Source organism: Triticum urartu, chromosome 4A (genome assembly GCF_056163025.1).
Source record: "Triticum urartu cultivar PI428250 chromosome 4A, HENAU_Tu73, whole genome shotgun sequence".
Taxonomy (NCBI): Eukaryota; Viridiplantae; Streptophyta; class Magnoliopsida; order Poales; family Poaceae; genus Triticum; species Triticum urartu.
In genome coordinates, this window is record NC_141876.1 from 471,762,669 (window position 1) to 471,768,177 (window position 5,509).

At 43.1% G+C, this 5,509-nt stretch overlaps 1 long non-coding RNA gene across 4 annotated transcripts; it reads right to left on the bottom strand.

Annotated features, from left to right (window-relative positions):
- Positions 1–681: 681 nt before the first annotated feature.
- On the bottom strand, positions 682–5,234 carry LOC125552150 (uncharacterized). Of its 4 annotated transcripts, none has more exons than XR_007303444.2 (4): positions 4,576–5,234; positions 3,029–4,351; positions 2,225–2,498; positions 682–1,394 (listed from the first exon to the last, which is right to left on the bottom strand). It is a non-coding gene; the product is annotated as an uncharacterized LOC125552150 (long non-coding RNA). The 4 variants fall into 4 exon arrangements; XR_015601370.1 differs by having other exon boundaries at positions 682–2,498; positions 3,029–3,088; positions 3,791–4,351; positions 4,576–5,203; XR_015601369.1 differs by having other exon boundaries at positions 682–2,498.
- Positions 5,235–5,509: the final 275 nt, after the last annotated feature.

The following is a 5,509-nucleotide window of genomic DNA, read 5'->3' on the forward strand; positions in this document are numbered from 1 at the left end:
TGTGAAGTCGAATCATATAGCTTAATATGTTTACGACGACAATGCCATCGCCAAGTGGCATAACTTAGTTCTGAATCCCCCTTCTGAAGAACCCAGTCGAAGCGCTATTCATGACGCCGCCGTTGTTCCCTTCTCACAAGCTTGCCACCGCCAAACCGCCAACCCTCCACCTCACTCTATTTAGCTCGCCACCACTCCATTGCCTCCCTCTCCTACCGCTGTCCTCCTCCCTTCATCACCCTCTTCCACATCATTGGCCTCCTCCCCAGCGTCGTCCTCTTCCCCGACACAAACCACCTCCCCGTCGTCGGCCTATACTACGCTCGTGATCAACCCCTCAAGCAACAGAAGTTGACCAACATGTCCAAAACGGTGCATCTCCTCCACGGATGCTGGAGCGCCGTGCTGAAGCTTCAATATTTCTAGACATTTCAGAATAGGCTTATATGTATGTTTCTTGCCCTCAAGTTGCCGCCCAATGAAATATTTTAGCATTGTTAACTTCAGCTAGAAATATAGTATATCTGCTTTGGTAATAGCTCATCTAAATAAATGATGTTTTTCACTGGTATACTCTGCACGCAATCTTTCATCAATCTCCCACACATTGATATAAAATCACTGCCATTTGACATTCAATCACCAATTGTAATGAAACTTTTTATTCTATTTTTTGCTGGCTCTACAGGGAATATCAAGGTCACGGCTACCAGATTTTTAGTTAACATAATGTTACAATAAAGAAATTTAAGGATATGTTACAAACTTCAATATCACTACATTTACAATCCATATGTGATAAACAATAGTGGCCCGTAGCTCGTACATGTACAATATCCATGTTAGAAGGTCCAGCACACTTTCCTGCTTCATCCTTACTAAAGTTAAGAGAATAGACATACAATGTGTCATCCTTGCAATATGAGAGGCAAAGTACAGACCCACAACAATATTTCAAGTAGGCATAAGAGAGAATATATTGCATTACTTCTATAAGGCTGCTCCCAGTGCTAAGCCTGACGTGTAAGTAGAAAATTGATGTGACATCTTAATCAAGGAGTAGAGAGAATCGTTTGGTAACCCCATGGAGAAACTATACCAGCGCAGGTACCTAGGAGAAAACAGAGTTAATACGATCCCGTGCGCTGAACTGAATGGTCGCCCCAACTCCCCCATGCACAGCCCCATCCGCCGCTTCTTCCTCGCCCCGCGCCGTCGCCCCAGTGCGTCACTTTGTCCTCGAACTGCAGCGCTGCCTCGCCTCTGATTGTCGCCCGGAGCCGCTATCCCATCCCCGATTTTAGCTTGCATCATTGACCATCGCCCGGAGAAGGTCGCAGCAGCACCACTGGCTCCTCCGGTAAGTCACCACCTGGTAAATGGTAAGGGCAAGCCTGCATTGCGAAAGTCCATCGATTCTGTGTTTGATATAAACTGTAGTCGTCCATTGATTACATTTTTTCACAAGTCAAGTCCATCGGTTCCGAGTTTCTTGCCAAATTCTCATAAACTACAGTATGTCGATTTCTTTTAAATATCACGCCCATCTAATTTGAGTGTTGGTGAAAGATTGTTTCATATATATATATAAGTCTGTCACAATCTTTTTTACAGAATCAAACTGAGTTGAGTCCAGTTTAGAGTTAACAAGAAAAATTCAAAGAATCATTGTTTTTAAGGCGTCCTCCCTTGGACGCTTAGGCGATAAGGCACCCTGGCAGCGCCTTACAAATATGCCCGCCTTAGGCGCTTAGGCGTCGCCTAGGCGCTAGAGCGGGTGGTGCTCGCCTTAGGTCACCTTATCGCCTTAAAAACGATGTAGAATATAACCCTATTTTTTTGTAGAACCAAAATGAGTTCAGTTCAGCCCCAACCGAGTTCAGTTCAGTTTAAAACCAAAAGCAATTTTAAGGTATTGCTATCTAGTCATACAGATTGTCAAACAGCAAGTTTTTGACACAATCAAACTGAATATTATTGATCTTATGGGAATGCACAAGGATGTATTTATCTGAAACCAATGATTCGATCAGATGAGGCTATGATGTATTGTAGATTTACAAGAAATTGGTTCAGACTGATAGAGTTCTGTTAGGATTTACAGAATTACTCTGTTTTAAGAAGCTGAAGCAAAATTTGAGGTACTGCTATTTAGTCATACACAAATTATCAGGCAACAACTATTTTGAAGGAATCAAACTGACTACTTCTATAAGAAACTTACTTGAAGTAGACACTTGAAGAAACATGTTTCCTGTAATCTAGACACTTGAAGTAGGCAAGCACCTAAAATAAACTGAATATGAAGCTCTGCAATTCCTTCATTGGTCCTGACATATTGGATCCTTCGCCATCTTGGGTTCAGGACTCTTTCTTTCCAAGAAATTATAAAAATCTTCTTACTTTAGTTGCTTGTTAGCTGGCATACCATGTGTCATCTCATTCCAACAAACACTGGAGGACTAATAAACATAGTCCTGGTCTAGTTGAATTGGTTTCTAAAAAGGAAAATCATAATATTAAAAATTACAAGTTGTCCAAATAGAAAGATCAGTTTAATTTGACGATTTGACAGAGAGTTACAATACTGGAGAAACTGGGGATTTCCAAAGTCAACTAGCACCAAATAATAAAGCAAAATCAGGTTATACATCCACTTCTTTCTATTATGGAAAATCTATGCATTCTGCAAAACACTAAAATAACCACAGAATTTGCACAATTAGAAACAGCAAGCTTCTGACACACTAATCAGATTATCCCTATGGAGCTCAAACTTGTAATTAGAAATACTGGACTGGTACAGACTACAGTAACCATCTACTTTTGTCAATCATTACTCCAAGATCAAAATGTGATAATCATAACATAAGTTTGCTTCATGGAAAAATTGAAATATTTGCTTGTACTCTGGTGATAGCTATACTCGTTCCTAAGATAACAAACATGTATTTTGACAAACAGATGAGTATTTTTATCCACTTTTTTGTGATCGGATCGTCCATTGAGCAGGCAGGTAGAGGCATACATGGGCTTTGTAGCGCTGGCCTGATGTAATGTAAAGATAGAGGTGCCAACTGTTAGTCACCTGCGAAAGAACATGTGTTCATCAGAGCCTGGACTCCTCTTTTCCCAACCTCTGTAGCAAATTTAGGTTGGAAAATTCGTGAAAAATTCTCCAGTCATCATCTGCATGAGTTTCTTAATTGCTTGCATCTGTATGTATATAGACTGTCATGGAGTAACTCCTCTCTCAGTGCATAAGAGAATGAATTTCAGAAAAGGGCCATTTGGCGATGACTCATGTGAGTTGTGTTCAAGCCACTTGACCAATGATGCAACTAAAGTATGTCTGGAGAAAGTAACCACATAGATATAGGTCATATAGAAAAAAAATTCAAGCCAAAATTTTAAGATGAAACATGGTAAGCACGATGAGAGTTTTTTCAGTTTTCTTCCCTTAGGGGGCTTACCAGCTTTTTGCCGCAGCAGCCTACTACCATGACTCATGGTAGCAGGAAAATTTCGGTACCACTAAAGTGTAAACAAAGTATTCGCACAACTGGAGCAAAGAAGATGACAAGATGGAAACAGTGATCATCATTATAGATAAAAAATAGGATGGTGAATAAAATAATTCTTTCTCCTCAATCTGACATAGCAGAGCATGAGTACACCCAAATAGTTACATAATTTGCCTGCTTTCCGTACTACCTAGATAATTAGATTTGCTTGAGGGAATATGTAGAAATTAGAAAAGCAACATAAAGTAAACTGACATTGTTCTTACCTTGCAAAATTGAGGTGCATCAGTAAGAAAACTGAAACTTGTTACCCTGTTGCTTGCACAAGTAGCAGGCTTCCTAGGTTTGAATCACCCCAAGAAATCAATGGGTAAATTGCAGCCGCTGCTCTGTTCTGCTCATTGTGCGGGAGGGCGAAGTGGTTAATACACTTACATAGGGACGGATTACATCGCAAATTCGACAGCCAACAATGACAGGGCCACATCTTTGAAGAAAAACACATCCACGATGTGATCTTTACTCCCTTATAGCCAGTGGAGAAAGTAGATGGACAGCGCCATCACCATCACAGACGCAGGGTTCATCCCCAGCACCGGCGGAGCTTTGTCCAGGCTGCAGAGGCGACGACGCGAGGTTCATCTCCGTCTCACACAACCAGGCGTCTACCAGCGGGCGGCATGCCCTGTCGAGCCGGCCCCGGTGCTCCGTCAAGGCTACTATTAGTGCAGTAGCAGGTCGTTGCGCACCTGCTCGCTTGCTTCATGCCCCTGTATCGCTTCTCGACGTAGTATAGTTGTCGCCTACTCGCTGTCGCTATTTGCACCCTGCACACACACACACCAGCCACCAATTAACATATATGTATACACACAAGCAGCCACGCACCACATCCTCTACAGACCCAGGATAACATCTTCTACACACCCTGAATTGACGATGTAGCAACAATTCTATAGTCAAATTTCATCAAACACTATGTTTGCCTCAAAATCAGAATATTATGGTAGGGGGAGTGGGATCCAGGGGCCGGCGAGTAGGGGAGGTACACCGGGCGGCAAGTAGGAGGAGTGCGCTGTCAAGGGGGCTGGGCACCGTCTTCAGCGGCGCTGTGGGACGGACGCCGATGAGCAGCTCGTCTGTGCTCCCTGCATGTCCGACGAGCAGCTCGTTCGTCCTCCCCGCATGGCCGACGAGCAGCTGCGCGAGATGCGGCGGATTATCCCGATCTCGTCCAGATTCGGCGATGGCGGAGCGAGGACAGGCACCGAGGAGAGGATGGACGGGGGCGCGGCGGCTAGCAGAGTGACGGGGCGTGTGGGACGGACGCCGATGAGCAGCTCGTCTGTGCTCCCTGCATGTCCGACGAGGAGCTCGTTCGTCCTCCCCGCATGGCCGACGAGCACACTACTAGGAAAAGGGCTATAGATAGGATTGATACTAATGGCGCACCATGGAAATAGTGCGTCACTATTATATACTAATGGCGCACCGGTTGGTGATGCGTCATTAGTGTGGAAAACACTAATGGCGCACCAGAAACAGGGTGCGCCACTAGTATTAAATTATTATTTTTTCCATTTTTTCATACATACTAATGGCGCATCAGGTCGAAGTGCGCCATTACTAGTTTTAAGTAGTAATGGCGCACCAAGCAGACAGTGCGCCATTACTGTAAAAAAATTATTCTTTTTTTTGCAAAACTACTAATGGCGCATCATTTCACAGTGCGCCATTACTAGTTTAAACTAGTAATGGCGCACTATTACCCGGTGCGCCATTAGTATATATATTTATTTATTTTTACTTTTTTGCAAAACTACTAATGGGCAAGAAGATTGTGAATAGATAGCTAGCTAAGATCGATTGTATTTAAATCGTAGTCTTCATTTCTCGATTGTATTTCATGGGCACTTTTTGATATCATGAATATTTTTAAATTTCATGGGCACTTTTTGAATTCATGAGGACACTTGATCTCGATC